The 23,548-nt window shown below is 55.7% G+C and overlaps 1 protein-coding gene across 1 annotated transcript in view; it reads left to right on the top strand.

Annotated features, from left to right (window-relative positions):
* The first annotated feature begins 6,530 nt into the window (after nucleotides 1-6,530).
* The window catches only part of CYP11A1 (cytochrome P450 family 11 subfamily A member 1), a 75,274-nt gene continuing 58,256 nt past the window's right edge, over nucleotides 6,531-23,548 (top strand). The window contains exon 1 of the mRNA XM_055277804.2: nucleotides 6,531-6,569. The gene's annotated coding sequence lies outside the window, so the exon portion shown is untranslated. The remainder of the gene's footprint in view (nucleotides 6,570-23,548) is intronic.

Raw genomic sequence — 23,548 nt, forward strand, 5'->3', positions numbered from 1 at the left:
AGCTGGACCTGGGCTTCTGTGGACTCTCCTGCACATCTTGTCTGTCGCAGTCTGTCCGTATTTCAGTGCACAGCCAAGCATCGGCAGCAGGACGGGGGCTTCACAGGCTCCCGCTCAGCAAGCTGGAGGCTGGTGGCAAAGCAAAGGATGGGAGTGAATTCCAGCCCCAAATGGTCTGAGCGGCGAGTGGAGAAAGTGTGGACTTAAGCCTTGGTCCCTCCTGGAGTGCTGGTGGTCTCCACTGAGTTCCCTGTCCCCTCTGGGCCTCAGCAGTCTCCCTCTTTCCAGAGATGCTCTTGGTGCTCTGATGGGTCCATGGCAGGGGATTTGAGTGATGGAACCCACTCCTTTGTCTCTGTGGAGGCACCAGGAGAGGCTGGGCTGGAGGGAAGCCGTGTGCATTAAGGCATGAAATGAGCCCGTGTAAATCCCATGTAAATGAGCCGGCAGGGAGGAGGCCAGCCAGGCACAAGCCTCCTGCCCTGTTTTCCCCAATGGACAAGCAGCACAGCAGGCCTCTGGCTGGCGGTGTGTGGGCAGGACGGTTAGGCTGGGCCCGCGTGGTGGGAGGATCTGCTCTAGCCATAACCACACGATATCCACAGCGCCAGCACTGGCTTCTTGAGGGCCAGGCCAGGGACAGGAGCCAGGCCAGGGGCAGGAGCCAGGCCCATCCTTCTCCCCTCTCTTGTGCATTCTCGTTGGGGAGGAGGAAGAGGGACAAGACTGAAAGCTCAGCTCTCCTGGGGAAGGCAGCAGGGAACTGGAGATTTTGTTCTGCCTCCCTCCCACTTTAGGAATGTAAAGAGTCACTACGGTTTATCCCCCATCCACATGTCCTGTCATCCTCTCTCCCCGAGGGAAGGCTGCTGTCCTCTTGTCTCTCTGCTACATTAAATCATTTAACAGCTCCCTGCACCTGCAGACTGATCAGTCTGGATCCAGCATTCATGGCCCTGCTATCCCTTCCCGTCTCTCCTCAGACTTCTACCTTCCTTTGCTGGAAGCTCTCTATGCATTTGCTCCTGTGATTCCCTCCCCTGGAATGCCAGGAGGAGGATGCTCCCAGGCAAAGATTTCAGAATGACCTGGAATTCTCCAGAGGAATCCTGGATCCCCCCTACACTAATGCCTCAGCCTGTTCACTCCTGATCTTTGGGAGGGTGCACCTGGAAGCAAGCTCTGGGGTCCCTGGGGGAGAAGGCACAGCCCCTGCCCTGGAGACACTTAAAGCCTGGTAGGGAAGGGCGGTGGGCTGGACAGTGACCATACGTGTGACAGTCCTAGGTGGGAGGTGGGAGCTCGAGGGGGCACCTAACCCATTGAGCGGAGTGCTCAGGGAAGGCTTTGAGTAGGGCCTTAGAGGGCGTGTAGAAGTTCCCCAGGAGGAGAGTGACTGAATGGAGAGGGAACAGCATTTACAAAGGCCTGGGAGTGTGAGAGGGCCTGGGGTGTTACGGGTTGGCTGGAGTAAAGTGAGCTCCATGAAGCCAGAAATCCTTGTCGGTTTTGTTCACAGGTGTATCTCTAGTACCTAGAACAGTGCCTGGCACATAGTAGGTGCTCAAGACATTCTTACTGAATGGATGAATAAGATGAGAGAAGGGAGAGTATCTAGAGGTGAGACTGGATGACTCCATCAGTTCCCCATCCTGGGAACTAAAGCAAGATCTTTATCCTGCAGACACTAGGGAGCCATTGAAGGATTTTGAGCAGGGATGGGGTAGATGATAATGATAATAATGGTGAGGATAATGGGATCCTGAGATCCATGTTTTCTTACACCCCATTGCTTACACCAAAGACCCACTCCTCACCATTTCCAGGTGTTTCTAGCTCCTTATATGGTCCAATTTTAGCCTTTTGCTTACTGGAAAAGAAAGTGCAGCCATCCTGGCTACAGTGCCAGACAGGAGGTCTGTAGGCGTGGGCCAGTGGAATGGGGCTGAAATGGCTAAATCTGGCTCAGGAAACACTTTTATGTCAGTATTGGTTAACTCTGGAAGGAAGAGACCTTGGGAGAAAAACAAAAACAAAATCCACATTCTCAGGGTCACCAATGGCCATGAGTCAGCCGCCACCAAGGGAAGGAGCACAGAACCACATTCGGGAGGCGCTGGCCCTGTTAGTATGCTGGGGCCTTTCTGTAGGGTGGTGTTCACACCAGAACCGCTGCACTCAAACCAAGTCAAGGTCCCAGAACTCTGGCAGTTCTTTCAAGTTGGGCAAAATAAATGAGCTCAGAAGGGCTTAGGTAGAGGTGAACACGTCCTTGGGGCTGAGCCTATATCATGGTGGGCAAACACATGGCTTGCAGCTTGATTCAGCTGTAGCCTATGCCTGGAGCAGGCATTGCTGATCAATTGTGGCATTCCTTTCCTGAGCTCAGATGAGTGATTTTCTTCAGAACTTGCATTCTCTGGGGGCTACTGGGCACTTGAAATAGGGCTCATCTGAATTGAGATGTGCTGTAAGTATAAAAGACACACTGGATTTTGAAAACATAATATGAAAAAAATTACCTCAAGTTTTTACATCGATTACACTTTGAAATGATAATATTAGAGGTTGGGCGTGGTGGCTCACACCTGTAATCCCAGCACTTTGGGAGGCTGAGGCGAGTAGATCACCTGAGGTCAGGAGTTTGAGACCAGCCTGGCTAACATGGTGAAACCCTGTCTCTACTAAAAATACAAAAATTAGGTGGGCATGGTGGCATGTACCTGTAATCCCAGTTATTCAGGAGGCTGAGGCAGGAGAATCGCTTGAACCCAGGAGGCAGAGGTTGCAGTGAGCTGAGATTGTTCCATTGTACTCCAGCCTGGGCAACAAGAATGAAACTCTGTCTCAAAAAAAAAAAAAAAAAGGAAATGATAATATTTCAGATATAAGATATATTTGGCTAGATAACATACAAAAGTTAATTCCACCTATTTCTTTAACTTGTTTTTTTTTTTTTAGATGGAGTCTTACTCTGTAGTACAGAATGAAGTGCAGTGGCAGGACGTTGGATCACCACAACCTTCGCCTCCCAGGTTAAGCGATTCTCCTGCCTCAGCCTCCCAAGTAGCTGAGATTACAGGCGCCCGCCACCGTGCCCGGCTAATGTTTGTATTTCCAGTAGAGACGGGGTTTCACCACGTTGGCCAGGCTGGTCTCGAACTCCTGACCTCAAATGATCTGCCCACCTCGGCCTCCCAAAGTGCTGTGATTACAGGCGTAAGCCACTGCTCCTGGCCTTCTTTAACTTTTATCTAGTGTGGCTACTGGAACATTTTAAATTATGTGTGTGGCTCATATTGTATTTCTGTTGGACAACACTGTTATGGAATATCCGCTCTGCGGGGGCAGGGAGTTTTGTCTTTTTTTGTTCACAGCTAAATTTCATAGCACCTAAAGTAGCACCTAGCACACAGTAGGTGGTCAGTAAATTATTTGTGGAATGAATGAATGGATCCTCAGCAGCATTTCTCCTTAGGAGTCACCAGCAATTGATCAGATGGAACATATTTGCTACCCCGAGCCTAGTGGATGCTACACCACAGTGCTAACAACCCCCGTTTGTGCTTTCTGACTTTAGAGCTTGTGTCGCTCTCCTGGGACTGTCCTGATACCCAGTGGGGCAGGTGAAAGTGGACTCTGGTGAATGCACTGCTCCGCTGAGGGTCTTCTGAAAGGGAACGTTTCCGTTCCTTCTGATCAGGAAGCAGGGCAGTGTGCAAATGGTATGGAAATCACTTCTTGTGGGTGTTTGCCTATCTAGGGTGCTGGGGATACTTCCAGTCCACTTCCTCACCCCAGCCCTTGGTCCCTAGAGACAAAAGAGGAAGCTCTGGAGACTTTGTGCTCTGGGGGCAGATCGGGGGAACTGGGACCCCCTTAGTCTTTCCCCAGCGAATAAGGGCTTGTAGCCCAGAGCATCCTCATCTCTCAATTCAGCAGGAGCCTAAAAATAGTCTGCAGTTTCAGCCTCCCCCACAGCCGCCCGCGCTAAGTGGGGCCCTGCGCCCGGCAGCTCCTCCACAATCCAGACTGTCTGCACAATCTGCCCCAGCCGCCGACCCCCATCTCCTCGGCCTCTCTCCCATCCTGGCCCCTGAGAACCCTGAGCTCAGCACTCCCTGCTGTCAGGCCTGCTGAGGGTCTGCCTCACATTCTGCCTTTCCTAACAGCCTGGGCCCTGACCCCTGGATTTCCAGACCCCATGTTTTGTCCGCTCTCCATTCTGGAGGGGACGCTAGCCAGACACAAGTGGGGTGAAGGTGTTCCAGGTAATGGAACCAGCACATGCAAAGCATGGGGTGCGAGAGAGCACAGCATGCCATGGAAAGGGTGAGCCGGAAGGGCTGGGTGCACAGGACGGAGTGGGGGGGCCAGTCCCAAGCTGGAAGGCAGCACTGCAGGCCTGTTGGCTCCCACCCCACGCGTGGATGCCCTGGAGTAGATGATGTCTTCGTCCAGCCCACAGTGGAGCAGGACTGCCCCTCGGATCTGGCAGCCTGCAGTAGCTCTAGTGCCACCCACACCTTGTGTAGAGTCCAGAAGGAACGCTTAGGTGCCAGGGCCTGTCTCCCTGTTTTGGGTCTTCCACATCTTTCATTTGTGGGAAGCCCTGGTGCCTTCCGGCTCTGAGCTTCTGGGGTTCCTGCCTGCTCAGCAACACAGGAAGTCTCCTCAATGAGGTCCAGCAAGGGGAAGTCCTCGAGGCAACCAGTACCTCGGTGGCAGAGCTGGAACGAAACCCTCCATATCCTGATGCCCAGCTGGGGCCCGTCCCTCCCCTCAATGTCGGGCAACCACTGCTGAGGATACATCCTGGTCAGAGCCTGAGATATGGGGCTTGGGGACCTGCCCTGCGGAAGGGTTTCCTGGTGGCAGGAGTGAGTGTGCAGGTGACACTGCTGGCCCATGACGGTTCCACACTCTGAGTGAGCAAGGTCCCAGCTGCAGGAAGTGGTGGCAGCGGAAGTCACAGTCACCTTCCTTTCCTGGGGGCCAGCTCTCGGGGAAGCCAGGGGAAATGCTGTGCTCATGGGCTGTTCTTCCCACAGCTGGTTCCCAAGGCCTCTTCTTGTCCCTGACATCTCTCCACGGCCTCACCACAGCCCTCAGAGGCGGAGTGCCAGGGTGGGCATTACTGTCCCATTAGGCAGAGCAGGTGCAAGGCCAGTCTCTTGCTCTGAGCTACCTGCCCCTTCAGAGCCTGGCCTAGAACCTGGACTCCTGCCTCTTCTCACCTCCACACAACACCCTCCCCCAAGGAAACAGGGGTGGGTGGAATCTAGAAGCTTCTCAGGTGAGGCGAAGGTGTTGGGAAGGCATTAGAACTTGAGGTTTTCTCACCTCCACCAGCCCCTCATTTCCCAGCAGATGTGAGATCTCCTTGGTGTGCTTGTCAGCCCGTGACAGGTCAGTCTCAGGATGTTTCCCCCAGCATGGGGCCTGTCAGAGGTGCTCCCCTTCCCCAGCCACTTCAAGAGCCCAGAGTCACTGTGAGCGCTCCTGCACCCTGGAAGGCATCCGAGGGATCCAAGCCATTCTTCAGCTTGAGGAAACGGCAGCCCCTGCAAAGGGCCCTGACTGGCCCTGTAAGTGTGGAGGTGGGGGCGTCCTAGCCCTGATACATCCTTTCCTGAACTCCACCCCAATGATGGGTATAAACCCAGGCAGAACATCAATGAAGTGAGACGAGAGTTGTCTGCCTTGGCAGCCAGCACCAGGGAAGATGGAATTGTGGCTTGTCTACCTGTCTGGCCTTCTGTTGTTCTCTGTCTCAGTCTCGTTCTGTTTCCCTGTTGGTCTCTGTTTCTATTCTCTCTCTCTCTGTCTCTCCTTGTTCCTCCTGTTTCTCTCTCTGGCTTGACCTCTTATACTCACTTACACAAAACAAGTATGCATATATACAAGATGCGGGCACATGGGACCACACGTATGACCTCCTCACCCGTACACATGTACAAACATGCACATCTGTGCACACATGCATCCACACAGAATCCTCCCTCCTCAGATCCTGTATGTGTATTCAGAGAAGGGGGCGGTGGCGAAGCTCTCTTTCCATGTGTCCACAGGCTCAGGTAGAACCCACAGCTAATTTCCAGGCTGTTCCTGCCTCCCTGTCACTGGCAACTGGGAGCTTGGAGGAATAGGCTGGGATCCCCACTGATATCTGGGACTCTGGTGGAGATCTCTGGGCCATCATAACCTGCCAGTGAAGAGCATGAGAGGGGAAGGGGAGTCTCTGGAGGTGAGCAGAGGGGATGAGACAGGAAGATGAGATGTGGAGTTAGCAGTGTGCTGGCCTGGAGGGCTCTCTGGCTCCTTCCCCTCCTGATGCTCTTCCTGGGGTCCGGCTGACATGCCCTATGACCCACCTGAGAGCTGGGGACCAGGGACGACTGGACCACAGGAGGCCCCAGAGGGAGGTGCCTGCAGGGAGGGAAGCCTGGTCAATCATTTGCCCCACCCACAGAAAGCTGGAGGCTGGACGTCCCTAGGGTGGGTGGCCATGATGAGAGAGCCTTTGTTCCTGTCCTTTCAGGACAATGGGCCGGATGAGGCCCCACCAGGTACTTGCGTTTCCTGGGTGGGTCGGGGCTTTCCTGGAATGCTCAACCTTCCTGGTGTCCCAGGGTTGAGGCAATTGCTTGGGAAGAGGGCAGGCAGGAAGCCCTTACGGTCAGTAAGGACCTGTCCTGCCCTGGAGTCTGGGTTCGGGTGATCTTCAGAGCCTGCACCCCTCCACCACTCTCAGCATGTGGGCCTGCTCCCTGTTCAGAGCAACCCCCTTACTGAGCACCTGTGTGCTGCAGGCTGTGCTGGGAGGAGGCTTGTGAAGAGCAGGTGAGCTAGGGCTGGGCACCAGAGAAGGAGGCGCCCCTTTCACTGCTGGGGCAGGAGCTAGAGCCCCCACGGGCATGTTTTGGTGTTGGGACAGACTCAACAGGAGCCTAGGGATCTTTCTGAAATGTGACACTTGCCTCCACCCTCCTTGCCAGAAAGGGACATTGCTCAGCCACCTGGCTCGGCTTCAATAAGCAAGTAGTAATAGTGGTGAACAAAAGCTAAATGCGTAAGTCACGCACCTGCCCGGGACTGTTCTGAAACTTTTTTTTTTTTTTTTTTTTTTTTGAGACGGAGTCTCGCTCTGTCGCCTAGGCTGGAGTGCAGTGGCGCAATCTGGGCTCACTGCAAGCTCCGCCTCCCGGGTTCACGCCATTCTCCTGCCTCAGCCTCTCCGAGTAGCTGGGACTACAGGCGCCCGCCACCACGCCCGGCTAATTTTTTTTTTTTGTATTTTTAGTAGAGACGGGGTTTCACCGTGGTCTCGATCTCCTGACCTCATGATCCGCCCGCCTCGGCCTCCCAAAGTGCTGGGATTACAAGCGTGAGCCACCGCGCCCGGCCTCTGAAACTTTATACGAATTATCTTGGTTAGTTTTCTCACCAGCCCTTTGAGGTTGATACTATTATTATTGTCTCCATTTCATAGTTCAAAGAACTGAGGCTAAGAAAGGGTAAGTAGTTTACCAAAATTTCACAATAAAAAGATGCATCTAATCTTTGTCCTCAAGAAACAGGGGTTCTACTTTTACTTTTTTTTTGACAGGATCTTGTTCTGTTGCCCAGGCTGGAGTGCGGTGGCATGATCTTGGCTCACTGCAACCTCTGCCTCCTGAGTTCGAGTGATTCTCTTGCCTCAGCCTCTTGAGTAGCTGGGATTACACCACGCCTGGTTAATTTTTTTTTTTTTTTTAATTTTTAGTAGATACAGGGTTTCACCATGTTGACCAGGCTTGTCTCAAACTCCTAACCTCAATTCATCCACCTGCTTCAGCTTCCCAGAATGCTGGGATTACAGATGTGAGCCACTGTGCCCGTCCCAAGCTCCCGCTCTCTTTGCTGGGTTCGCGGTTAATACAAGTGATACACACAGCAGAGGGAAGCAGTCAGGTGGGTCACTCTGGCAAAATGGCAAAGATCAGGTCTGGGACAGAGTCTGCCCCAGTGACTGGGGTTCCCTACACAGAGTCCATTAGCAACCGAGGCTTGGACCTCAGAGGAAGATGATGGGATCACTTGTTCCAAGACACCCTGAGGCTCTGAGACGGGGAGGTCACCTGTCAATCTGTCCTACTTGGGACCGAGGTGGGCTGAGAGGCCCTCTGCTTGGGCTGCAGGGCCCCTGCAGGGGTTAGGGCTCAGCCTTCTCCTCTCATTGGTTCCTTCGAGAACCATCTTAGGGAGCAGCTGCTGTGGGGGCTGCTCTCCCACAGCAGGGAACCCACATCCTGCCCCATTACAGCAAAGTGAGCATCCGGTGGGGGAAGGACCCCCACGGGGGCCTGAAGCTGATGAAAGTTGAGTCAGGGTGACTCAGTGGAAGGCCTCTGCCCACTGCTGTCTCCAAGTGGAATACTGTGGTCAGACCAAAGGAAGAACTTCCCAACCTCTGGTCCCACATCTGGAATGCATGCCAAAAGGGGGTCTCTGAGAGGGCACGGTAGTTCGGCAGTTCTCAGGCTCTGTCATGCTACATCCTGACCTCAGAAAGACCCCGGGAGGCAGACTGCAGATGGGGAAACTGAGGAAAGGGACAGGACCTGTACCAGAGCTGGGACTGTAGCTGAACCTTGAGTCTGCTCATCATGGGGCACCTGCCCAAGGAGAGGGCAGCACCCCACTGCAATGCCCCCTAGGTTTCCGCAGAGCCCCTCTCCTCCCACCTGCCCCTCAGAGGCCTTGTCTCGAGGTAGGAGTGGAGTGAGGGGGTGGGAGTTTCCCTGAGCAAAGAATAGCTCTCCTGTAGGATGCCGTTTTAAGAAACACAAAAATAGACAAGCCACCCAGCCAATCAGACAAGTTTGGCCTTCCAAACCTGTCCCTGGGGTGGCTGTTGTTGCCTTTTTATTTATTTATTTATTTATTTATTTATTGAGAAAAGGTTCATATAACACAAATTTTGCCATTTTAAAATGCACAATGCAGTGGTTTTGAATATATTCATAATGCTGTATGACACCTACCTCTAGCTAACTCTGGAACATTCCATCACCACCAAGAAACCTCGTGCCTGTTAGCAGTCACTTCCCCTTTCCTTGTCCCCCAACTAATGTACTTTCTGTCTGTATGCATTTGTCTATTCTGGACATTTAAAAAAAATTAAATGAAATAACTTATTCAGAGATGAGGTCACACTATCTTTTCCAGGCTGGATTCAAACTCCTGGGCTCAAGTAATCCTCCTGCCTGGGCCTCCCAAATAGCTGGGACTACAGGCGTGAGCCACTGCATCCAGCTTCTAGGCATTTCATATAAGTGGAATTGTACATGTCACCTTTTGTGTCTGACTTCTTTCACTCAGCATACTGTTTTCAGGGGTTATCATGTGGTAGCCTGAACCGGGATGCCCCATCTTCTCACTGCTGAATGAGATCTCATTGTGTGGCTAGGCCGTGTTGCTTATCTGTGCCTCAGTTGATGGACTTGGACATTGTTCCCACTTTTCGGCTGTTATAATAATATCCAGAATAACACTGGATGAATATTTGTGTACGAGTTTTTGTGTGATCAGATGTTTTCAACTCTTTGGAACATCTATTTACCTGGGAGTGGGACTGCAGAATCCCACGGTAACTCTGTGTTTAACTTTTTGGGCAACTGCCAAACAGCTTTCCACAGAGGTGATACCATTTTACATCCCCGCCATCAGAGTGTGAGGGCTCTAATCTTGCCACAGTCTCACCAACACTTGTTATTCTCTCTGCCTTTATTCTTTCAACACACACACACAGAGAGAGAGAGAGAGAGAGAGATTGAGACAAGGTCTTGCTCTGTCACCCAGGCTGGAATACAGTGGTGCAATTTTGGCTCACTGCAATCTCCGTCTCCTGGTCTCAAGCAATCCTCCCACATCAGCCTCCCGAGTAGCTGGGACCACAGGTGCATGCCACCACACCCAGATAATTTTGTGTATCTTTTGTAGAGATGGGGTTTCACCACATTACCCAGGATGGTCTCGAACTCCTGAACTCAAGAGGTCTGTCAGCCTTGGCCTCCCAAAGTGCTGAGATTTCAGACATGAGCCACTGTGCCTGGCCTTCAACACATATTTTATTGAGCCCCTGCTTGGTGTCAGGCCTGTGCTGGGGTAGGGGATGCAGGGACCCAGGCTGCTCTTGCAGAGCCAAAGGGACATAGATGTGACCCAGTGGTGGCTGGTGCTGAGTGGAGGGAAGGAGGAGGTGAAGTGATGGGAGTGACCTCCATGGACAGGCAGGGCAGGCTTCAGGGAGGCAGCGTTTGTGCCCTGGGAAGGTCTTGGCTGTTACTGTCCAATCCCAGCCTCTGCCCCTTCTCAAGTCCCCAGGATGAGTGGTGGTCAAGGTGCCGGGTGCCTCAGTGTTATGATGTGAAAAGTCTCAGCCTGGCCTGAAACTCACCCATTAGAGCCCTCACCTGCAGATTCTATGCCCACAGCCCAAGCCAGATGAGGAAACTGTGGCTCAGAGAAGGGAATGACTTCCCAAAGGTCATCCCAAAAGGTAGTGGCAGAGGGAGACCAGATCCCTGATCTCCAGGTGCCCAGCCTGGGGTCCTTTTAGCTCTGATGGGATGAGGCCTGGGGCAGCATGAGGCTGGGAGCAGGGAAGGTGGGGGAGGGCAGGAGGCTGAGAGAGCCCAGGTGAGAATGGGCCAAGCTTGAAAGGTTTTCCCAGGCTGGGGGAGAGGCCCTGGTCAGGATGTGTATGGGTAAGGGGTGAGATACAGAGGTCCCCGGGGGTGGGCCCAGACCTGTTTCTCCTCTGCCCAGTTTCAGTTCTGTTTTGCTTGTCCCCTGAGACCCCAGCGTTCAGAGTGGGTTGGGGTGGTGGTGGGGTGACTCTTAGCCCCCATCTTGATCCCCATGGTGGGGGATGAGGAGATGGGCTTAACTCCAGTCACCACTTTCAGTCCCCCTTCCTGCCCCCACCCAGGGTCCCCCAGTCTAAGGGCGGAGGTGGGAGGCCTGGCTGGGTCCATCCTCACAAGGAGGGGCGAGCTGGGCAGAGCCCGGCTGGCCTGCCCTGCTGCCATACCTTGGAGCCCGCAGCCTCCAGTGGGTAGTGACTGGCCCCATATCTGGGCATAGGTAATGTTTGCTTAGTGAGCTCATGTGCTGTGGGACTAAGTCGAAATGCTCTGCCCCTCACTCATACACCCTTATTGACTCACAGGGCCCCAGGGTGAGTCACGCCCACATCAGGTATTGTGGGTGTATGAGACAAGATGGGATGCAGTTTCCAGTTCCCCTGCCAGCATGCTTAGGGCACCAGGAAGGGCCGTGGGTGCTGATGGGCCCCAGATTTACCAAAGATGGCTCCAGTTGGAGGCCTTGAACCACCGTGGGCTTGTCAAGGGCCTTTGTGGCCCTAGGAGGAGGTGTCTGGGGCTGCTCCAATGTCTTTGGGGCCTCTCAGATTGGGGTGGATCCTTTGGGAGTGCTGGGCACTGGCAGAGACTCAGGCCGCAGGGAGGGGACTCGCTTTCCCTCTGGCTCCCTCTGGAGGCCTCGGCCGTAGTGCTGGGTGCTGGCTGTCCTCAAACCTGTGTCCTCCAGCCCCCGACGTCTTCTCATTTCCTCATCTCAGGTTTCAGCCCACTCAGGCTGACGTTGCCTTCTGATCTCGTTTCTCAGCAGCTCCCAGGCCCGTCTCCGTGGCTGCTGTGCAGAAACGCGAGTGGTTGGGGGAAGTCCACATGATGCTGGCCTTGAAGAGCCTCCTACCAGCCAGGCCTCAGGAGGGCTCACTTCCCCATTGCGGAGCTCCTGCGGGGACCCAGGGGCAATTTCTGGGTCTTTAGCACAGGGCCTCTGAGGGGCTGGCTTTTCCTAGGGGCTGCCCTGGTGCTGTGGCACCGTGGGGTGGGGGATTTTGGCAACGCCAGGGGCTCGACGTGGCTGAAACTTCCCTGGACAGCTCAGCTACCTCAGGTAGAAGCCTCTGTCCCTCCTCAAGCCAGGCCTGTTCCAGCTTCGAAGACAGACGTTGGGACGTGCTGCATGCCTTTGGGACGAGTAGCCCAGTGGGCTTAGAGCTAAGACAGTGAACCCAGATGGGGGTGCTGTGAGGGACTGGTCGGGTCTAAAACCAACAAGGTGCTGTGTGAGTGCATAGGTGCAAACAGGCTGCTCCAAGGAACTCTTGAATTGTCTTTGCGGAAAAGTGGGAGTTAGCTGGAAAAGAAGGAGCTGCGTGGTCAGAGGCGTGGAGGCAGGCAGTGGAATAACCCATGTGGAGAACTGCAAGCATTTCCACATGACTGACTGGAGTGTGAGGGGGTGTAGGAGACCGGAGGGCAGGCGGTGGGCAAGGGGCTGAAGAAGGACCCTGAGGGCTCAGCCAAGGAGCAGGACTTTTCCTGAAGCAGCAGAGAGGCAGAGAGCCAGGCCCCTCCTGAGCCCTCTCACTTCTGTGCAGGGACGCCTCCCAGTGAATTAGGCCTGGGCCTCAGAGGCACCCCGACCCTGGCTGCTGACTCAGCTCTGCCTCTGTGTGGGCCAGCGGGAGGCTGCCCACATGAGCCACGGAGCCATGGCACGGCCTGGGGCTGGCTCTCCTGGGCTGCCCTCCACCCAAGGTCTAGAGGTTCTGCCATTCCCTCTTCAAGGGGTCTGACCACCCAGCCCTAGCTGGGGACGGGCCCTGTAGCCTGCTCACTGGTGCCTGGGGTGCCACTGCCAGTCCCACTCTGGCGCTGATGGGGAGGCAGAGGCAGCCGCCAGAGAGAAGAGCCCAGGTGGGGAGAATGTGGGCAAGAGGCCATGCTCCCTCCTGCAGCCTTCATGAAGGCTCAAAGTGTTTTGGAAGTGTCTGGGGGCTGGCCTTGCCTCCTCGGCTAACTCCAACGCCTGCCAGCTCGGCCCCCACATATCACCCTCAAGTGGACCGATCCTGACTGAGGCAGAAAGTAGAGCTGGCCCCTCGCCATGGGCTCCAGCCCTACTGCTGAAGGAGGCAGGATGGCACAGAGGTGAGGGCGTGAATTCTGTGTCACTCAGCCTTGGGGCTAGATCCTGGGTCTGGTGGGGAGCACACTGGGCTGGCAAGGCAGTGGGAAGCAGCACGTCGTGCCTTACTAGCTACCTTTGACCCAGTAATCCCACTTCTGGGAGTCTGTCTTACAGAGACAGCCGCACGAATATGACAGATGCACACACACTAAGCTGCATACTTGTGATGGCAGAAGATCAAAAACATTCTTAGTAGCCATCAGCTTGGGACTGATATATCCCAATGGTATGTCCCCATGATGGAATTCAAGACAGCTCTAAAAAGAATGTGAGATTGGGTGCGGTGGCTCATGCCTGTAATCCCAGCGCTTTGGGAGGCCGAGGTGGGCAGATTACTTGAGGTCAGGAGTTGAAGACCAGCCTGGCCAACATGGCGAAACCCTGTCTCTACTAAAAATACAAAAATTACCCAGGCGTGGTGGTGTGCACCAGGTACTCGGGAGGCTGATGCACAAGAATTGCTTGAACCTGGGAGGCGGAGGTTGCAGTGAGCTGAGATCACACCACTGCACTCCAGCCTGGGCAACAAAGCGAGACCCTGTCTCAAAAAAAGAATCTGAAAGTTTTCTGTGTATGAAAGTGCAAAAAGGCTCTGGGATTTCTGTTAAGTAAGAAAGCAAGTATAAGTCAGTGAAGAGTAGAGAAAACGCCCAATGCCCAGGCTGGGGCAGGAGGCAGCATGACAGGCTCGGGAGGCCCTGGGGAGTTTGGTGGGACTGGGAGCAAGAAGGGACAGACCAGGCAAGTGAGAAGGAGACCAGCTTGGGAGGGCCCCTGGGTGCAGAGAAGAAACTGAAAACTACCAGGAGCCAAGGGACGGTTTTCAGCAGATTCGGATCTCCTTTGTCTGGTAACAAGATCTGGCAATTGTAAAGCAATAATCCACATTTATAATGTGCTTTGCATGCACCATCTCATTTAAACCTCTCAGCACTCCAACCCCTATGAAAGAAGTGCTATTATCACAACATGTGGAACTGAAGCACAGGAAGGTTAAGGAACCAGTCCAAAGTCACACTGCTGGTAAACAGCAGAGCCAGAGAAAGGACCCTGAGCCCACGCCAGAATCACCTTGTTATCCTGCCTTTCACAGTGGTGTTGGACTGGAAGGGGATTGCTGGAGGCCAGGGACAGTCAGGGGCTGTTATGAGATGGGAACCCAGACGAGAAATAGTGAGGGCCTGGGGAAGGCAGTGAGTTTGGGATGGGGACTCAAGTGTAGATTGAAAAGCTCTGAAGGATGTGGGAACAAGACCTGGTGGTGAGTGGGGCCCCAAATCCATCCATTCATTCATGCAGCAAAAGTATAGAGTGCCTACTGGGTGCCAGGTACTGTCCTGGGAGCTGGGCTTACATCAGTCACCAAAACCAACAAATGCCCCTGCCCTCAAGGGGTTTTCCTTCCAGCTGATGGAAACAGACAATAGTAATAGACATAAGAAATATATAATTAGGTAATCTGTTAGAACCGTGGAAAGCTAAAGTAAAGGTAAGGGGGATTGGCAGCCCATGTCCAGGAGACATCTGAAGTTTTAAGTGAGGTGGTCAGGGGAAGCGTCATCAAGAAGGTGACATTTGAACAAAGACTGAAAGAAGGTGAGGGGTGAGCTGTGCAGGTGTTTGGGGAAGGGCACTCCAGGCAGAGGGAACAGCCAGGGCAAAGGCCCGGGGCGGGGGCATGTCTGGCGCGTTCGAGGAACAGCAGCGGGGAGGCTGTCACCCCTGTCCATCAGTGCCTGTCTCTTCTTCTGGGCACAGGGAAGGGCTACACTTCTTCCACTTGGGGTTAGGCCCAGCTGTGTAATCTGCTCTGGCCAGTGAGATATGAGTGGAAGAGACGCCTGCCACTTCTGAGCTGAAGCATGCAGGAGTCAGAGAGTGATTCCATGTTCCCTTCACCCTGCCTGGAAGCAGGTGATGCTCCAGATGTCCCCGACATGGTCATGAGAGAGGACGATGCAGCGTAGCCCTCCCTGCCGACCCTCATGACATGAAGCTGGAATGAGAAATGCCCCTCTCTGTTTTAAGGCCCGGTGACTAGGGATGGTCACCACGGCACACCCCAGCCTGCCTCAACTGATACCCCAGGGGAGGCCTCTGCAGTGCAGCCAGAGAGAGGGGGGTGCAGGGAGGAGAGCAGGGGATGTGGGCAAGGAGGCCAGGGCACGCAACCATTCCCCGGCTTTTCCTGACAGCAACACAGGAGCCACTGGGAAGCGTCAACTGGAGAGGTGCGATCCAGTGACATATCTGAACAGGACGGCTCTGGCCACTGTGCTGGGAATACCTGGGGGCAGGAGTGAAAAGGTGGGAGCAGGGAGACCAATTAGGAAGCTCCTGCAATGATCCAGATGAGAAATGATGGGGGCCTGGCCCAGGGTGGGGGCGGCAGTCAGACTCTGGGTCTCCTTTGAGATTAGAGCAGCAGGGTTTGCCAGTGGACGGGAGAGGGAGAGGGGTCTGGGATGCCTCGAAGGCTTTTGGTCTGAGCATCAGGAAGGAGAAAGCTGCCAGCGGGGGGTGGGGAGAGTGCGGTGGTGGGGGAAGTGGGTTGGGGTGCTGTGGGGAGCGGGAGCTGGAACAGCTGAGATGCTTGTTAGACATCCAAGTGGAGTGTCGTGTGGGCGGCTGAGGAGCGGCCTGGACGGGGGAGGGAGGACAGCCAGGCTCTGTTTGGGTGTGGACAGTATAGACAGCATCTAACGCCTTGAGACTGGATGAAATCAGGAGGGGTGAAAGCCGGTGCCCCTTTCAGCATCTGGGCTGAGGACAAAGGAGAGAGAAGGGAGGGCATCTCGAGGGACATTCTGGAGGTGGTCTGGACCTCAAGAGCCAGAGGGTGGGGGGCTTGAGGATGCAGGAGGAGGGGCAGGCTAGGGGTGGGAGAGGTCTGTCTCCCTGGGCGGAGGCGAGGGAGGGGAGAAAGGCTAAGGACAGACCCCTGGGTGGGGCTTCTTTGAGGGTGGCCCCAGGAGGAGGAAGTGGAACCTTGAAGGGGACAGTGATGAAGTGGGCAGGGAGGTGAGAGGAAATCTGGGTGGGCGTTTCAGGAGCCAGGAGCGTGGGTACATGTTTTAAGAAGAGAAAGAAAGAAGGGTCTGTGCTTTGGAATGGTGTTGAGGAGTGGAGGCAGGGGTGGCAGTGAAGTGCCCCAGACATAATAGCAGAGAGGTGATCAGTGGCCTCGGTGGGGTGTTGGGGCAGGGGTTAGATCCCAGGAATTAAGGGGATGGGGAGGAGGGGGTTAATGGAGGCAGTGGGTGTAGGCCGTGCTTTCCAGAGCCGAGGGCAGAGGCTGGAGGTGTGGGGTGCGGGGCTGTTGAGAGAGGGGTCCTGTGGGATGGGAAAGACTCAAGCAGCTGGTTTGATGCCCAGAGGCAGCAGTAGGCAGTGGGGGGAGGCTGAGAAGCCAGGGAGACCAGGCAGAATGTCGGCAGGTGCCCCACAGCCTCGCTGGCTCCTGAGTCCTGAGTAAGGAGGGGAGACAGGCTAAGGTGGTGATGGGAGGGGGAACACAGGCAGAGGCAAGGAGGGGCAGAGGCAAGGAGGGGCAGAGGCAAGGAGGGGCAGAGGCAGGAGTGGAGGGAGCGTCAGCCGCTTTGATAGATAACTGATGTGACCATGTGGTGAGAAACCCATAGAACACAGGGGAACACCTCCAGGTAGGGCAGGCCTGCAGGCACAGAGGTGGAAGCAGGAGTGTACGGGGGCAGGTGGGTGGCCTTGGCAAAGCCATGGAGGCAGGGAAGCCTGTGGGACTTGGGGGAGCAGGATGAGAGGAGCCCAGGGGAGAGAGGCTGGGGCCTGACCATGGAGACCAGCCTGCCAGGCATGGGCATCTGCAAGTTGCTCAGCAGCCCCTGGGTGCTGCTGGAATCTTGGCCAAGCTCCACCTGATGGAAGATGCCCACTGTCCCTGCGTCTACCTCCTGCTTGGGCTTGGGAGGGCCTCCAGGCGTTCACATCCTCTCCAGGCCTGGCCTCAAGGTCCCAAGAGGGGACAGGTGTCCAGAGGCAGTGTTGGGCTGGATGAAAATTCAGGTGAGAGGACCTGACTTTGGTAGCTTGTGCCTCCTGGGCACACCTGGAAGTCACCTACTGAATCATCAGAGCCACTTGCCTGGGGGTGGAACTAAGGTTTCCTAAGAATCCACCCACTTCCTCTTTTCTAAAAGTCCCTTTCATCACTTCAGGGAAAAGGAATTCGTCTTTGTTGATATCCCTGAACACACAAGAGCAGGTCATGATTTACTTGGCGTGGTGCTCATGATGGCTTCATGGGGAGGGCACTGTTGTTCTCCCCATCTGACAGGTGGGGAAGCTGAGGCCGTGCAGGTACTGTGACCTACCCAAAGTCACATTGTGGAGTGAGTCTGTGGAGGTCACAGACACGGTATGGACGTGGGGGGCCTGGCCATGGTGTTATCCGTCTCCTGCATGTGGCTGCCAAGAAGCCTCTGTGGCCTGGTGAATTCCTGATCTCCTCATCTATCTTGGGTGCCAGTTTGGTTTCTTGAATGCTTGAGGTTCCTGTCACTCTCACGGACATATGACAGAGTTCTTCCCTCTCCCGTCATAGGCACTTCATGCAGGGCCCCACGCTACCACCGTGGGCTTCCTCATTCTTGCTTCGAAGGTTATGACCTCCTGGAGGCCCAGGAAAGGACATGAACCCTAATCCCCCTGGCTGGACCATTGGCTCCCTGAAGGCAGGAACCAAGTCCCAGAGCTTCATTCCCCATTTCTTTTCAGAGCCGACTCAGTCCTGGTGCCTAGGGGTGGATGGTGGGGGTCATCCCAGGAGGCACGGGTCCTGTAAGAGAGGAAGTAGCACCTACTGAGCTTTTGTTTGTTTGTTTTTTTTTGTTTTTGTTTTTGAGGTGGAGTCTCACTCTGTTGCCCAGACTGGAGTGCAGTGGAGTGATCTCGGCTCACTGCAAACTCCACCTCCCGGGTTCAAGCAGTTCTCCTGCCTCAGCCTCCTGAGTAGCTGGGATTACAGGCGCACGTGACCACATCCAGCTAATTTTTTGTGTTTTTAGTAGAGGCGGGGGTTTCACCATGTTGGCCAGGCTGGTCTCGAACTCCTGACCTCAAGCAATCTGCCCGCCTTGGCCTCCTAAAGTGCTGGGATTACAGGCGTGAGCCACCTTGCCCGGCCTTTGGATGAGCCAGGCTCTAGCACCATCTCCCCTACTCCTTTACAGGAACCCTCTGAGGACGATGCTACTGTCAGCACCCCCATTTTACAGGTGAGGGAATGAAGGTGACATAGCTGGCTTCCAGCCCTCATCTCCGAGCCCAGAGCCTGTACGCTGTGCACTCGAGCAGGCAGAGAGACGTGTGGGGCATTCTTGGCTGGGCATTTGTAGAGGGCTGGGACAAGCAGAGAGCAGGCCTCTGTGGGTCACGACAGGGGAGCCAGGACAGCCCTGTCACGCATGGGCCCCAGCACTGGCAAGCAGCCCCCCTCAGGGGCCAATCCCGAGTCCCCACTGGGATGCCCAGCAGCGAGTGCTCTATGGTGCCCTGCTGACGGCGGGGGGCCCTGTGAGGCAGGCCGTGAGCCAAGTGTCCCCACACAGCCTATCTCAGGCCACTCACAGAAAAGGAAAGAAAATATCTTGAAATCTTTTCTGGCCTTATCAGCCCCACACAGAGGCCCCACTGTGGTGTGGTAACAGGGTCAGCGAGTGTGTGCTCAGATAAGCGCCAGGCGTTTCTGAGAACCTGCAAGGCACAGTCCTGGGTTCCCCCTCTCTAGAACATTCTTCTTCCAAATGCTGCACAACTGGTTCCCTTAGGTCCTCAGGGCATATTCTCAGAGAGGCCCTCCTTGACCAGCCTTCTCGACCCCTCGCCCTCCCCTCCTGCCTCCAGCTTTGTCTCCCTCCTGGACACTCCCCTTCTCTGGGAGCCTCCTGCGGGCTCCCAGCTGGTGTCTGTTTTCCCAGCATGAGGGAAGCTCCTGGAGGGCAAGAGGCACATCTGTCTGGGCCTCCGGTTCCTGGTGCTGCTCAGTAGTGTCCACTGCCAGAGTGAGGCAGGAAGGGAGGTCTCAGCCTCTGCGTGTATTTTATCTAATCCCTCTAAGGACTTTACAAGGCAAGATTTATTATCTTCATTTCATAAATGAAGGAGCTCAGAATATAGAGCAGCTTGTGGGAGATCACAGAGAGTGAGTGTTAGTGGGGATTTGAACCAGGGGGGTCTGTGAGGATCTAAAGAGATGGGCGATGCCCCCTGAGCTGAAGGGGTGGGGCAGGAGACCCGTCTTAGCCTGGGCTCAGCTGCAGCCTCACTCTGGGACTGTGGGCCTCAGGCTTCTCTTTGTATACTGGGTCTGGGGTCGCTCCCTGAGCTAAGATCCTGGCTCCAACGGAAGAAAGGTGATTTGCAGTGAGTGGGGCATGGGGTTTTGGAGCCTTGGAGGAAGGGGCTGAAGCTGGGTAGGGAACGAGGGGCAGGATCCTCCTGAGGTGCCAGCATGGGAAACCGTGGGGGAAGGGCTTGGCCACAGGAATGAACTCAAAAAAGGGATTGAAGCACCCTGAGCTGGATGCACAGGTGGGTGAGCCTTGGAGGCAGGAGGGACCTCCAGGGGAGGGCAGAGCAGCCCCTTCCAGGCTGTGTGTCTCTGGGCCACACGCTTAGCCTCTCTGTGGCTTTCCCAGCTTCAAGCAGAAGCCCAACCCTGGGAGAAGCTGCTCTCTGGGGATCCCCTGCTCCTAGCCCCAAGGACCCAGCCTGCTGGGTCCCACCAGCCCTGGAGCTAGGTCTACAGGTGCATCTGGCCTCCCTCAGCTGCTGGCGTCCTGCCCAGCCCTGCTTTGGCAGCGCTCACTGGCTGGAGAGCAGGAGTCTCCTGGGGGTGGGGCAGGGGCCAGGGCTTGCCCTCTGATCCCACCCCTAACATTGCCTGGGCCCAGGGCAGGAGTAAAAATGGAGGCCCACATACTATATGTCTGGATATTTCTTTTTCTTCTTTCTTCTTTTTTTTTTTTTGAGACAGAGTCTCATTCTGTCACCCAGACTGGAGTGCAGTGGCACAATCTCGGCTCACTGCAACCTCTGCCTCCTGGGTTCACGCAATTCTTCTGCCTCAGCCTCCCGAGTAGCTGGGATTACAGGCACACACCACCATGCCCAGCTAATTTTTTTTTGTATTTTTAGTAGAGATGGGGTTTCACTATGTTGTCCAGACTGGCCTTGAACTCCTGACCTCCTGATCCGCCCGCCTCGGCCTCCCAAAGTGCTGGGATTACAGGCGTGAGCCACCGCACCCGGCCATGTCTGGATATTTCAAAGTTATAAATGAAGCCAACAACCTCTAAATAGGTATGCTCTATCCTCCTACATTAACAAATACACCTTCATAACACCCTGAGGACCAGGTTTGCACTTAGAATTTTTGGGATCCTGGAATGCAGGACTGGATTGTGGCAGGCAGAGGCTGAGCCAACCCCAGCTCCCATCCCGGGCTCCCCCTTGGGCAGTGTATGACCTTCCCAGGCCCATCTACATACATAGCAGTGGCTGCCCCTTGGCCACTCCCGAGGCCTTGGGGTGTGCACACCCGCTGCAGATCGGTTCTCAGGAAGGCAGGCCCAGCGGAAAGGCCCATGTGGGCTATGGAGTTAGATTTGGGGCCCTGTGGGCAGGGAATTCTGGGGTTCTGCATTTGGAGGGGGGATGTGGGGCTTGGGTGGACACATTTCCTTAGCTCATGGACTTCTTTTCCCTGTTGGAGGGGCAGGGCCAGTGGAAGGCTGGAGTGGAATCCTCTAGAATGCAGGTGCCAGGGCAGGGCTCCTTCTTGCTTGCATCTAAGGATAATGCTGTCCCCGGGCACTCCCAGAACCTGGCTATGGAGCAAATGTCCCTACCCTGCTTACATCTCAGCATCCGAGGTACCCTGGAGCCGCACTGGACTTGCCTACCTTGCCCCATTCACAGCCTATGGTGCTGGTCTTCCCTCGCCCTGGACACTGGCACTCCTCTCTGGCACCAGCCCCTCCCTTCCTGCCCAGTATGCCCACCTTCCTCATGTGGCCGGGGAGGGGCGCCTCCTGTTCCCCACCTCTCTGGGACCTTGGTCTCCACCGGTCCATGTGCTGGCCCTGCCTGGAATGGCTTGGTGGACCTCTCGGTGCCAAGCCCTCCCGCCCTGACCAGGGGCCCTGCAGGCAGTGGACAGCCCTCCCTCGCTTGTGTCTGGAAAGTGGGGCACCAACTCCACTTTAGCCAATGTTTCTCGCTCACTCAGCTGAAAAGCCGCTGCTTCCCCGAGGCTCCCAGCCCTCACCCCACCGGTACTAGCAGCTCCTTCCCTGATGCTGTGTGACAGGCCCAACGTCAGGGCTCCCACACCTGGCCAGCCGCCCTGGTACTGGGTGCCTCCCCCATAACACCTGCCACAAGGCAATCAGGGCACTGCAGCCCCTGCTGTATGGGTGCTGTCTGCCTTTGGGCCCAGCATGGGTCCTTCTGGGCTCCCCTGTTCCTGTCCAGTCTCCCCTCCCACTCTGAGGGGGATCGTGGCAAAAAAAAGTGGGGGCGGCGAGCGGACCCTGCTGTCAGGGTTGAGAGGTGATTCAGAGGCCTTTTCTGTCACGAAAGAAGGGGGTTGGGCCCTGGGGAGAGGCGATGGGGATTTTTGGACTGAGCTGTGCCCCGAGGGCCTTGATCAGCTTTGCCCCCCGAGTATCTGATCAGGAACATGCTGGCTGGAACACCCAGGGAGAGGCTGTCCTGTGCCTCCTCAGCCTACAGTCCACGGTGCTGGCTGCCACCTCAGGAACGACTCCTGCAGACGCGGCCCCTTCCCATGTTTCTTTGTTCACGGCTGGCCTGCTTGTTGCTGTGTCAGCATCGGCACCGTCCCCTGCCAGGCATGGCCGCAGTCCCACAACCAGCATGGCTCCCTAGGGAGGACAATGCCAGGTGGGAGGCTCCCGGCCGTGGGGACCAGGTCTGGGCCTGGGCAAGGAGAGGGCGCATCTCATCCTGCCAGATAATGGATAGAGGGAGAGGCACCCACTGCCCCCTATGCAGCTGTGGGTTTCCCTGGACAGGCTTGTGCCTGCCACCCTGGGGAGGCCCCTCCTTCTCTCTCCTCATCGGGATGGCCTGGCCTGTCTCCCTCCTGCTACGACACCCCTCCCTGCTGGCCCACCAGGGTCTAGGAGCCTGAGCTATTGGGACATATCCAGCTTACAATGGACAATGAGCCCAGATCTTCCTCTGCAAGCCAGCCGGCGCTGGGAGGGGAGACAGGCCAGGGCGGTCACCTGAGGGGGATCCCTGAGCGCCTCCTCTGCTCTGCCCTTTGCACCTGCTGAGCCCATCTCAATGCCTTCCTCCCTCCTTGTTGCCCTTGAGCCCCCCATAGCACCCCTCTCTGAGAAGCCTTCCTGACTGCAGAATTCCCCAGCGTGAGTCTGAGTGAAGGACCCATCACTACAGGTCCCTGTCCTGGGAGTCAAAGCTCCTGGAAGCCGGCCCAGATATCCTTTTAGCCTTAGCCCAACCCCCTCCTTGGCTCATGCTAGGCACTTGGGCTCAGTAGAGACTTTCACAAGAGGTGGGGGCTCGTGGTGGCCACAGCGTGCTGGCCTATGGCTTGTAGCTCAGTTGCCCATCTGAGAAATAGGGGCGCTGTCACTTCCTCTGCCAGCAATGGCCTCCATCCCTCCCCGCCTCCCTGGTTTCCTTTATGGAGCAGCTCAGCTGCTTCCCAGTTGGGAAGCACCCTGCTCCTCTGGGAGGGGCTCAGGAAGCAACTGAGGATCTGACCTCATGTTTTCGTCCGTCCAGCCCTGTCTGGTGCTGCCAGATGTCTGAGGAGCTTCTGTGGGGGAGGGGGAAGGGGTAGGAGATGGGGCTGCAGGACTAGGGGCTGGATCTAACCCCAGCCCCTCTTGGGATGAGGCTGTTGTCCCTTTTGATGGGGAACTGAGGTCCCAAGTTGAGGGGAGCTCAGACTGCAAAGCTGGCCGCCCGTGCCTTCCTGCTCAGAGCTACCCCTGGCATGTGATAAGGAATTTGCAGGGGAAAAAATACAACTGGATGTCAGGCCTTGAGGCCACCTGAGGCCCACAGGCTGTGAGAATGCAGGTTTGGGCTGGAGCTAGCACAGAAGCAAGTCTGCCAGGGGCTAGGAAAGGCAGGAGGCTGACCTCAGCTTGGGGGATGGGGTGGGAGGGCCAAGAGGACAACAGGCAAGGGAGGCAGCAGTTGGTCTCAGTGCCCTGAGGAGCCTGCCCAGGTGGGAGGCTGCCAGCCAGGCCCCGGGAAAGGGACCTCTGGGGTACTGCACCCTCTCTGGGAGCACCACTGAGCAGGGCGGGCAGGAAGGCTGGGCTTATTGCGTTTCAGGACCAGTCACTTCCTCTCTCTGGACCACACCTTTCAGATGAGCTCACCACCTACTTCAGCGCCCAGCCCACCCTGATGTTGCAGGAGCAAATAAGGTGATGAAGACTCTGAAAAGCAG

This window comes from Symphalangus syndactylus, chromosome 5 (assembly GCF_028878055.3).
Source record: "Symphalangus syndactylus isolate Jambi chromosome 5, NHGRI_mSymSyn1-v2.1_pri, whole genome shotgun sequence".
In the NCBI taxonomy this organism is placed as follows: Eukaryota; Metazoa; Chordata; class Mammalia; order Primates; family Hylobatidae; genus Symphalangus; species Symphalangus syndactylus.